The sequence below is a fragment of the Protopterus annectens genome, chromosome 6.part0 (assembly GCF_019279795.1).
Source record: "Protopterus annectens isolate FY-2018-M chromosome 6.part0, PAN1.0, whole genome shotgun sequence".
NCBI lineage: Eukaryota > Metazoa > Chordata > Ceratodontiformes > Protopteridae > Protopterus > Protopterus annectens.
In genome coordinates, this window is record NC_056737.1 from 984,324,486 (window position 1) to 984,337,124 (window position 12,639).

Genomic DNA, 12,639 nt, shown 5'->3' on the forward strand with positions numbered 1-12,639 from the left:
CCACCCCCTGCCCTACCCCTAAGCTTCTTCCCCTTCCTCTCCCCACTCCTGCTCCCCTAAACCCCCTCCCACTTTTTATCTAAAACCTGTGTCAACCACCTGTATCAAAAAACTTCTTTCCAAACTCAAACCATGCTCCAATGCCCTCGACAATATCCCATCACTCTTTCTCAAGCTCGCAGCAGATGGCATTCTCATCAATAGATCCATCCAGGAATCTTATGTTCCCAAACTATGGCAAGCTGCCTACATTCTGCCCCTTCATAAAGGAGGCAAAAATAATAGCATTTCTAATTTCTGCCCAATAGCCATTCTTTCACCAATTTCAAAAGTACTTGAAAAATGTATCCACCTGCAACTCATGCCCCACTTCCTAAATAACCATCTCCTCACCCCTACTCAAGATGGTTTCCGTCCTGGCCACAGTACCATTACTGCTCTCCTCTCTTTCTTAGACATTTGTCAACCATGCCCGTGATTCTGGAGATATTGTCTCGACTGTCCTCCTTGACCTTTCCAAGGCATTCGACACAGTATCCCACACACTTCTTCTTAACCACCTTTCTAACCTCAGTCTCTCCCTCTATTCCCTTTCTTGGTTCAAAAGTTATCTCTCAGATAGATCCCAAGCTGTAAAATGGCAAACGGGTACCTCTACCTTCCTACCTACCCCTACCGGGGTTTGTCAGGGTTCTATTCTCGGACCCATCCTCTTTAATATCTTCATCAGTGATTTCCACTCTGCAATTCCTCATTCTCAAATTGTGCAATATGCAGATGACTCCACTTTAATCTGCTCAGCCTCTAACCTTCCCGAGCTCCAGGCCAAAACCCAATTGGCCTTCACAACTACAGAGAGTTGGATGCTTCAAAACCATCTCTCCCTTAATGCCAATAAATCCCATATCATTCTCTTCTCCCCCTCAAAAGCACTCCCTCTTGATAAGCCATCCTTCAAGATCACCAGCCTCTCCCACTCTTCAATAGAAGTTGTTAGTTGTGCCAAATTACTTGGTGTTACCAGTGATGAACACCTGAAATTTAATACTCATATTCAACTAAACCTAAAAAAAACCCATCAGAAGCTCTGAATGCTTTACAGAAATGCTAACTTTCTCTCATTAGCTACAAGACAAATACTCGCCTCTACCTTCCTTCTCCCTTCTCTATTGTATGGTGCTCCTCTTCTAACCAACCTCACAGCTTCTATCTCCTCAAAACTTGAAAGTTGCTACTACAAATTGCCAAATTTGCTACTAACTCTCCTCATTCTACACACCATTGCATCTCCCTCCGTAGTCTTCAATGGCTAGAACTCCCTAATCATCTTGATTACCTCCAACTTACTGCTGCACACAAACTAATTTTAAACCCACTGCTTGCCCTGCACTGTCTAATATCTTGCCCTTCTACACTCCTCTCAGGCCCCTAAGATCAGGCCACCAAAATCTTCTTTCAGTGCATAAACCTAAACGACCCCCTGGCCACCTTCTACTTTCTTATACTATAGCTAAAAAATGGAACTTGCTTCCCCCCTTCTAAGAGTCACTACAAGCCATGAACAATTCAAATCTCTTCTCCATTTTCACCTCCCCCAAAACTGGAAATGTAATTGTATACTTCCTGCCTAGAGCCTATTACATCCCAGTTTCAGTATTCCCCCTCCTGTCCCTCTTCTTCCAACACTTTCCTCAGCTCCGCCCCTCTACTTCTTTATCTCCTTTCCCCCTGTTTAACTCTATCTAAATTCCTTTTATATCCTCACCTCGCCACTGCCTATATGCCTATTCTTGCAACTGTATCTTTTACCATTTCCATAAGATGTATCTTTCACCTCTAACATAAACTGAATCTTTGTCTAACTGTTCTTTTTTATCCTCCTCCTGGCATCTCTTCTCCTTTAAATTCATTGCACCTCCCTTTTTCTACACTTCTCCTTGATTTACTTCTTGTGCATTTTATATCTATGTATATATATTTTTTTCTTCTATGCTAGCAATACAATTGTATAAAAATGTTATTTTTACTTGTTTGTAAATTAAGTGTGCAATGTTTTAGGAATACAGAGCTTTAAGTGTGCAATGTGTTTGTAATATGGAGCTTTTCTCCCCGGGCCTCCACTGAAAACGGGCTTTCGGGCCCAGTGGACTTCCCCGGTTATCAAACTGGAAATAAATAAATAAATAAAATAAACACTCTTTGAAGTGCGCTTCATGATCCAGCTAATTCCTCTTACAGAACAGCTGCTACTGGAACTCTTTTGAGGTTTGCATGGTTACATGCTCAAAATTTACATAAGGATATTGAAGCAGAAATTTTAAATTCTCCTTTAGATAGGGACATTGTTTTGGACCACCTGCTACAGATATACTGAAAAAGTGTGATAGGAGAGGGTAACTAATTCAGGGGTGTTTTGGAATTTTTAGCCTTCCTTCTCCAAGTTTATTAAAGGTTTTGCACATACCTCAGCACTTTGTTATAAAAAAACAGAATAAATAGACACTGCAAACATCCGGCAAGCAGGCAGCCAAAAGCAATGGTGAGGAGGCTGTAAAAGAAAGGAAGAGCCTCCCGTGAACAAGGACAGCCCAACAAGTAAAGAAAGGAAGAGCCTCCCATGAACAAGGACAGCCCAACAAGTAAAGAAAGGAAGAGCCTCCCGTGAACAAGGACAGCCCAACAAGTAAAGAAAGGAAGAGCCTCCCGTGAACAAGGACAGCCCAACAAGTAAAGAAAGGAAGAGCCTCCCATGAACAAGGACAGCCCAACAAGTAAAGAAAGGAAGAGCCTCCGTGAACAAGGACAGCCCAACAAGTAAAGAAAGGAAGAGCCTCCCGTGAACAAGGACAGCCCAACAAGTAAAGAAAGGAAGAGCCTCCCGTGAACAAGGACAGCCCAACAAGTAAAGAAAGGAAGAGCCTCCCGTGAACAAGGACAGCCCAACAAGTAAAGAAAGGAAGAGCCTCCCGTGAACAAGGACAGCCCAACAAGTAAAGAAAGGAAGAGCCTCCCGTGAACAAGGACAGCCCAACAATTAAGAATGAGCATCTGCAAATGGTAACCCCCTCCCCACTAGGGTAAATATTGGCTCTCTCTTTCTCTCTTCAGCAACAGATAATTTCAGACAAATGGGTAACAAGGTTAACATTTAAGGGATACAGATGGCAGTGGGAGATCCTTCCTCCTTTTCAAGGGATTCATACTCCTCCTCCTCCAGATCAAACTTCTTTTTTCCCTCCTTTATTCAGCATTTGCTGACCCAGGGGGTAATATAAGCTGTTCCTCTTTCTTTCATGGGGAAAGATTCATAGGTTCATAGGTTCATAGGTTCATACTAGGCTATCTGCCCGAGGGCATTTACAAGCCTAGCCCATAGTTTTGTGGCTTACGCCACCCCTTTAGTATGGGGAACTATACCCATTATTTTGCTGTGCCTCTGTTGAGCAGTGACACTGAGGTAATCCCTGGGGTATATCTGCGATCTCCCATCCATTGGTCAAGATTTCTCTTGAACAAGGCCAGCGAGGTGCTCTGCCTCACATATACCGGGATTTTATTCCACAGCATAGGGAGTCTTTGGGTGATGAATCTATCCCTCCATCACGTCCTATTAATAGCCGTGTCGAGGTTTAAGTCTCCCGCCCTTGTGGCTCTGACGGATCTAGATTTTTTGAGGTGAAGCATATTCATCAAATCTGGGTTTGACATGGCCTTGTATGTTAGGCAAAGGTCACCTCTGAGCAAGCATAGATTTAGATTGCATAGATTGCATAGATTCATACTAAGCTAACTGCTCTTGTGAGCCATTTTAAGCTTAGCCAATTATCCCTTGTGAGACTCAAACCCTGCACTTTGTGTTTGTAAGGCAAACACCTTAACCACTAGGCCACCCACCCACCCTGTCACAAGTGGTGTACCACAGGGCTCAGTCCTGGGCCCACTCTTGTTTGGCATCTACTTTTCCGAAGTACAAGCAAACACAGGAGGGTTATGGCTGACAAAGTTTGCAGATGACTGCAAACTGGGCGCCATAGTAGAAAACACATCTGACACAGATATCCCTCAGAAGGGTCTCACAGAAACGGATAACTGGTGCCAGAGCCATGGCCTAAAGTTAAATGCCAAAAATGTATAGTCATACCCTTTGCGAAAAACAAGGTTACCCCTAGCTACCAAATAGGTGGCAATCCACTGAGCATAGAAGAAGTTATCAGGGACCTGGGGACCCAGGTTGATAGTAGTCTGTCATTCGACACCCATGTAGCTAAAGTAGTTAGGAAGACCTTCTACATTGCCCACCTTATCATGAAGGGATTCTCATCTAGATCAAGGGAGGTCATAGTCTCCCTATACTCATCACTCATCAGACCAATGATTGAGTACAATGCCCCATTCGGAATGTATCTGACCCGACACTTGCAGCAGCTGGAGAGGCCACAAAAGTTCCTCACCAAAAGGATAAAGGGTCTCAAACATCTGTCCTATGCTGCCCGCGGTAAGCGACTGAATAGAGCTGGAGTTCTTTCAGTCGGGCAGCATAGGACATTATTCCGAGACCAGTCTTAGAGCTTTCCTTTCTAAATCGGTTTGTAAAAGTCCCAAAGTTCAAAGTGCTATCCCTTCACTACTTGTTACCACTGATTCTCTCTCAGTTTTATAGTTACTCTGGATTTAAAGGATGCTTATTACATTCCTATAGCCTCAGATTTCAAACATTTCTTAAGATTTTCTTTGACTGGATTATGCTTTAAGTTCTCTGCATTACTCCTTAGGTTATCCACTTCTTCAAGGATGTTTCCTAGTGATAGCATATTGCAGACTGCAAGGTATGCACATTTTTCTTTATTTAGACAACTTGCTTATCTTGGAGTCTTTTTCATTGTGTCAGGAATCTGTCGGTTGGGATTGGGAGTTGGTGTAATGGTTAAAGTGTTTACCTCACAGTCACAAGTTACAAGGTTTGATTCTCGCATTTGAAAGGAAAATTCCCTAGGCTTAAAATGGCCCACAAAGGCAGCTAGCTAGTACTTATCTGTAAACCTATAAAGAGATCTTCACAGACTGGGGTTTCAAGAAAACATTCAAAAGTCTTGTTTGACTCCTTCTCACAGAGTTGTTTTCATAGGTTGTCTCCTAAATATCTCAGTTCAAAGAGCATAACTTCCACAGGAAAAATTAGATCTGTATCTAGATCTTTTTCCAAGTTTTTCCACTCAGACCGAGATTTCATCAGGATACTAGGACTCCTGATTCTTTTGATTCCTTTAGCCAGACTCCACATGACAAATATTCAGTGGTACTTAAAATCTAATATTCAGTGGTACTTAAAATCTTTATGGTCCCAACATCAACATCCCTTGACCTTCCAGATTCCAGTTTTGAGATTTGTTAAAAGGGAGCTGTTTTGGAGAGACTAGCTTTATCTGCATCCATGTCTCCTATTCTCCCTTCCAGATCCAGTACAGTTTGTAACTTTGGACTCCTCAGGCTTTGCTGGTGGAGAGGTGTCTGTGGGAGTAAAAATGCAGGGTCATTGAACAGACCAAGACGTAAACATAATGTAAATGTTGGCAGTCATAAATGCTCTCAACTTTGAGTCATCTGTGTTCCCTTGATCCTTTATAAGTGATTACAGAATACACCACAGTAATGAGGTACATAAACTGAGGGGGAGACTGCACCTACTCACACAAGACGGGTTATTTACACCCATGGTTGAAACAACTTCAGCTATCTGCCTGGATGCCAAGTTTTAACACCCTTTAGGCGCCTGTTTTTTAGGACGTGCGGCAAGTATTTATGGAGACAAAGAAACATTCCACTAGGAAATGGCATATTACTAAATGGAAACCATTTTTAGTTGGCATCAAGGCAAGAACCAGAACCCTTTGAAGACTGGTATTTCCCTGATTCGGCAATATTTGTGAGTTAATATCCTCTTGCCTTTCTTACTCCTCTGTCAAGGTTCATTTGTTAGCCCTTTCAGCACATCTGCCCTTGAATCCTCCTCTTTCAATGCATTCCCATAACAAATCTTGTTTAAGTTTGTGTGTCGGAAGAATTGACATTTGCTCTGTTTAAACCAGATCGTCAGGCTGATTTGAGATTCATAACATGGAAAACAGTTTTAATGAGTGCTCTGACTTCTGCAAGAAGTGTCTGAGTTGCAGACTCTCATAGTGTTTATCTCATTTTCCGCAAAGACAGGGTTTCCTGTAGAACTAATCCTTGTTTTTCTGCGCAGATATCCAGGTTTCCTGTAGAACTAATCCTTGTTTTTTGCGCAGATATCCAGGTTTTTTGTAGAACTAATCCTTGTTTTTTGCGCAGATATCCAGGTTTCCTGTAGAACTAATCCTTGTTTTTCTGCGCAGATATCCAGGTTTCCTGTAGAACTAATCCTTGTTTTTTGCGCAGATATCCAGGTTTCCTGTAGAAATAATCCTTGTTTTTCTGCGCAGATATCCAGGTTTCCTGTAGAACTAATCCTTGTTTTTCTGCGCAGATATCCAGGTTTACTGTAGAACTAATCCTTGTTTTTCTGCGCAGATATCCAGGTTTCCTGTAGAACTAATCCTTGTTTTTCTGCGCAGATATCCAGGTTTACTTTAAGGCAAGCTATCCATTTCCTTGCTTTCTTTCTAGAACCTAATAATGAGAGGAAAAAGGATTATTCATACTCTGTATTATCTTGACATATATATAACCTTCAGAAACTCTGATCAAATTATTAATTTCTTATAAAGGTTAGAAATAAGGACCACCTGTGTCAAAGCAGCCTTCCTCCAGATGGCTGTCACGTGCTGTTTCCTTTCATTATATCCACCACAACAAGTAATTTCCAGGCAGTATCAAGGCACACTCTACCAGGGCATGATCTTTGTTAGTGGATTTTTGGAAATGGGTTGACTCTAGATATGTTTTAGAAGCAACAACATGGTCCTCTGTCCATATTTTTACAAAGCACTACAAACTAGATTCCTTTTCTGGGTCTAGGACAGGCTTTGCTAGGACCATTCCCCAGCAGCTCCTGGACCTTCATCCTTGCTGCTCCTAGCCATTGTAAGTGATAGTCATATACCCACATAGTTAATGCTACTGCATTGGTGATACAGTGATAAATATAGTACAGTTGTGTAAGTAAATTCACCATAACAGTAAAGGCTTGAGTGATCACTGCTGCAGTAGCTGCTCTCTCCATCCACCCCCATTTTGGTATATTTTTGTTGCCAGGTTGTGGCACCCAGACTTTTTTTTTTTTTTTTTTCTACAGCTTTGCTCAAACTGTTAACTATCTGGGTGTGTGGAAGGTCTCTAAGCTCTGGAAGCTGGCTGGCTGTTATTTCCTGTGCTTTGTATAACCCATATAGCTATTGGAAATTGGCTTGTACAGGCCCATTCAGTCTCACTTCTTTATGCTCCATTGTCTTGTGACCCATGGCAGTGACTCCTCATATGCTTTCAAATACTAGATTTTACACAAGGGTATTGCAATTAACCCTAAATGTTCAGTGGCAGATGTGCATACCAAGCCTAACTCTAGGCAGTCTCTTTTTGTTCCCACTCTGTAATAGCAGTTAACAGAAACTGCTTTCCTATGGTTGGGTGGAATTGCCAAAGACCAATGATCCAGGGAGGACGGTTACTGTCGGAGACCGGCCTGTAGATCAGCATTTCAGAAATGACAGCAATGCTTTTTAACCGACATTAATTTAGCACTTCCTTTCTCAAGGTGCTACTGCCATCTGCATTAACAGCTTTGTTGTGATTTGACATATAAATAAGTGGGTGGGAACTCGCTCCTTCCTCTAGCTTAGTTGTGATTTGACATATAAATAAAGTGGTTGGGGACTCGCTCCTTCCTGTGCCATCTGCACTAACAGCTTTGTTGTGATTTGACATATAAATAAGTGGGTGGGGACTGGCTCCTTCCTGTTCTGTCTTGAAGCAGTGAGGACATGAGAATGGGCTGTGCTGAAGAACTGCTTCTGATGGCCAGTTCCATCCTGAGATCAGGCAGTTCTGTAACTGACAGCCTTATCTGTGTGCTGATGCCATGTGAATGGTTTCTAATGCAGAAGCTCTTTTGTCACCTGGGTTATTTTTGTGGTGACTTGTACTCTGATTAAGTGCAATACTTTGCCACATGAGTGGTCTGTAATCCAGAAGCTCTTTTGTCACTGGGTAAGCTTTGTGGTGACTTGTTCTGATTAAGTGCAGTACTTTTTACCTCCTGCCTCCAGAGGATTGTTCTAAAGATGTAGTTGCCCAGAAGTGGCCCCCAGGACTACTTTATGCTTTTCCACATTACTTCTTGCAAAGTACATCTGCGGCCCTTCAGAACCCTGCTAACCCACTCATCTGGTAAGTGTCATGTGGTCCTTCATTCCCTTTATCTAACTGTAAGGTTCATCCACTTCAACTAATGCCAGAGACCCTTCTGAGCTTGATAGGTTGGTCTAGATCTTTACTTCTACCCAAAGATCCTACTCCAGAAAAACATAAAAAAATGAACTTGGCACATTTGTCTGTATGAGTTAATATGAATGGCTTAGATCTTTTTCTGCTTTAATGCTGGCCATATTACACGGCCTCTCACAAATTTGTGGCATTGGCTTAAGTTATTCCTCCACTAAGCTTCATCTTGCACTGATTTCATATTTTTATGAGGTTACTAGCTCTGTATTTCTGGACTCTTTGCTGTTGTTAAACTGGATGTCTGCTGACCATCAGCTCAACTCTTGGTGTACTGGCCCCTTCAGTCCCCATCACAGGGGTAAGAGACTACTAAGAGGGGCTGTCAGTAAGGCAGCCATCAGGGGAGGTTTGATTTTTCTTTTGCAGCCCCATCCTCTACTGTACATGCCCGGTAACATGTTCAGGGATCAGCATGCATTTGGTGTTAACAAAGCTCCGTCACTTGCTTCTCCATTTACATAATGCCTCACGACAGCCCTGCCCACCCCTGCCTGTAGCCTGTACTTCAGTCTCCACTGTAGATTCATCCATGGGAACATACCTGGGCATTTGTCCTGCACCGAGCCAGGTTGCCTCACTTGTCGCCCCCCATGCCATCTTCAGCAGTTGCCAAAACTACTACTCTAATTCTGGTCAACTTGGTTGCAGTCAGGGCTTTACCCATCATTCCAATAATATGAGCATCTATGGCCTGCTTAAAGGTTTGCAAGCCCCCTTTCAGAGGTACCTTTCTCATTTTTTCTCCTGTGCATTTTTGGGATTTATACTTGGGATTAGAAAAACTGGCTTCCTCCCTTTTAGTAGTATGCTAAGACAGAATTGAAGTATATGTGTTGGAAAGCTTCCTTGTAGCCAGCACCCTGCCTGAAGAATTTATGATCTCTACACTTTTGTCTGTCCTCACTGCTTAGTCTTCCTTAAAGACAGAGTATCTTTAGACACTGACTTGTTTTTTATGCCAAAGTTAGCTTAGTCAAGCCCAAATCTGGACATAAGCATGACTGTTGTTTTCTTTCCAAATTACTCTAATGGGGGTGAATATTTGCTTCTTTGTATGGCTATACAAATGCATCTTTGATTCTGCCCAGACAGAAGAAAATATATTGGAGGGGGGTTGTTCATTTCATTCTGAAATAAGAAACTGGGCTCCATAGTTTTTAAAGCCCACTTGCCCATGTGGTTGACTGGTTTTAATAGGTGTATAAACCCTTGCCTTCTGTGCCTGTGGTGCACTCTGCCAGAGTTGTAGTTGGCTCATATAGCGCCCTGTGCCAGTACCATGAACCAGTGCCCCAACCCCTCAGCTCAAGTGAAGGGCAGAAAAAAAGGACTTCTGTAAAATTTCAGGATGCCAGTTGGCTTGGCCGCCGGCCTATTGACATTCACATTTTTTCTTGCTTGGATGACTTGCTTATCTGTGCAGAGTGCATCCATGTGCTGGGAATTGCTAGAGAATGTCTTGACCTTACTACCCCAAGCTGAACCTTCGGAAGTCATGCCTGACACCCTCACATCAACAAAAGAATGATCTTTTTTTGCAAAGACTAGGTTATGTCCTATGAGATGATGTTTCAGGAATTTTTCAGTAGGAATGCAGACTCTGCAAGAGAATTCCTAAAAATTCTAGAACTAACGGTGTCCTTGATTATCAAGATATCACTTTCCCATCTCCACATGAATTAAATTCAGTGGTCTGCACAGAATTGTTTACCCCATCACTTACACTCCCTGAAGTGCCGGTCACTGCTGCTGCCTTTCATCATACGGGAGTTACAGTGGTGAAGAGCACAGCTGAGTATCACTCTAGGACTTCCCTTCTTCCCACCTGTTCTGGTGTAATCTGTTCAGACAGACTTGTTCGACTTTGCTTGAGTAGCTGTGTTAGTGGGAGTGCAGCTCACCTGGAGTCCCAAGGATGCATGGAAGCAAATGAATATCAAAGAAATGTTGGCAGTGATCCACTCCTTAAAAGTTCTTCACAACCTATGGACTCAGTGTCCTCTTCTTGTGATTACAGACAACTCCACAGTGACGTGGTACCTTAACAAACAAGGTTGTACAAGGTTTTACCCTTTATGCCAGTTGGCAGTGATGTCTTGTGAACAGGCTTTATGGCATTCTTTGACTCTTCAGGCATCATACATCCCATCAGAGCAAACTTTTGTGGCAGACAGACTGAGCATGTCCTGGGCAGACCCACATCAGTTGTAGCTCAAGGCAGTGGTGCTACAGGATTTATTACCGATATGGAGAATGCCTCAAATAGATCTGTTCACCTCCTTTCAAAATGGATAACTGGAGACATTCTGTTCTAGACATCCTTGCAGCCATGCATGGAGGGCAGACACATTCTCATTCCCTTGTACGGGAGTGTTCCTGTATGCATTTCTCACTGACGCACAAGGTACGTATGAAGATTCCGAGAGAAATGTCAAAGGTCATTGTGCTGACCCCCTAATGGCCCAGGAAGTCTTGGTTCTCCCTTATAATGGTTTTGGCCAAGGGCAGTTACCACAGACTTTCTCATACTCTAGATTTGCTCACACATTCTCAGGGGTGACTGGTGCACCCCAGTTTGGAGAAACTACAACTGACTGCCTGGATAATTCTGTCATGAATCTGTTTAGGTATTTGTTTCATGAGGATGTGCTGCAGGTATTAAAGGAAGCCAGAAAACATAATGTTTATAAATTAATGTGGTTTTCTAAGTGGTGCCTAAGTGGGAACAGAGGGTTCCTTGAGGTTAACATCCTTCTGGTCGTGAAATATTTATGTGCGCTACTTCAGGATAGCTTATTGTATGCATCCATTACATATATATGTGTGTGTGTGTATGTATATACCTGTGTGTGTGTGTGTGTGTGTGTGTGTGTGTGTGTGTGTGTGTGTGTGTGTGTGTGTGTGTGTGATGATGGACAGAAGGAAGGTTGGTATATTGTGTGTGCAAGAGACCAGATGGAAGGGGAGTAAGGCTAGGTGTATCGGAGGTGGGTTCAAATTGTTTTATCATGGTGTGGATGGGAGGAGAAATGGTGTAGGAGTTATTCTGAAGGAACAGTATGCGAAGAGTGTTTTGGAGGTGAAAAGGGTGTCGGATAGAGTGATGTTTATGAAGCTGGAAATTGATGGTGTAATGATTAATGTTGTTAGTGCATATGCTCCACAAGTTGAGTGTGCAATGGATGAGAAAGAAACTTTTGGAGTGAGCTGAAGTGGTGGTGACTGTACCCAAGTGTGAGAGAATGGTGGTTGGAGCAGATTGAAATGGGCATGTTGGTGAAGGGAACAGAGGGGACGAGTAAGTGATGCGTAGGTATGAATGCAGAAGGTCAGATGGTAGTGGATTTTGCGAAAAGGATGGATTTGGCTGTAGTGAATACGTATTTTAACAAGAGGGAGGAGCATAGGGTGACGTACAAGAGTGGAGGAAGATGCACACAGGTGGATTATATCTTATGTAGGAGGGCCAGTTTGAAGGAGATTGGAGACTGTAAAGTGGTGGCCGGAGTAAGTGTAGTTAGGCAGCATAGGATGGTGGTTTGTAGGATGACGTTTGTGATCAAGAAGAGGAGGAGGAGTGTGAGGGCAGCACCAAGGATCAAATGGTGGAAATTGAAAAAGGGTAATTGTGAGGTGGAGTTCAGGGATGAGTTAAGACAGGCACTGGGTGGCAGTGAAGAGTTACCAAACAGCTGGGTAACTACAGCAGAGCTAGTAAGGGAGATGGCTAGAAAGGTGCTTGATATCACATCGGACATTGGAAGGATGACAAAGAGACATGGTGGTGGAATGAGGAAGTACAGGAGAGTATACAGAGAAAGAGGTTGGCAAAGAAGAAGTGGGATTGTCAGAGAGATGAAGAAAGTAGACAGGAGTATAAGGAGATGAGGTGCATGGCAAAGAGAGAGGTGGCGAATGCTAAGGATAAGGCATATGAAGAGTTGTATGAAAGGTTGGACACTAAGGAGGGAGAAAAGGACCTGTACCGATTGGCTAGACAGAGGGACCGAGCTAGGAAAGATGTGCAGCAGGTAAAGATGATAAAGGATAATGAGGGAAACGTACTCACAAGCGAGGAGAGTGTGTTGAGGAGATGGAAAGAGTACTTTGAGGGGCTGATGAATGAAGAGAATGAAAGGGAGAGAAGGTTGGATGATGTGT

At 43.0% G+C, this 12,639-nt stretch overlaps 1 protein-coding gene across 2 annotated transcripts in view; it reads left to right on the plus strand.

The window, feature by feature from the left end:
* The window catches only part of AREL1 (apoptosis resistant E3 ubiquitin protein ligase 1), a 1,112,453-nt gene that overhangs the window by 183,978 nt on the left and 915,836 nt on the right, over positions 1-12,639 (plus strand). The gene's annotated exons all lie outside the window — the stretch shown is intronic.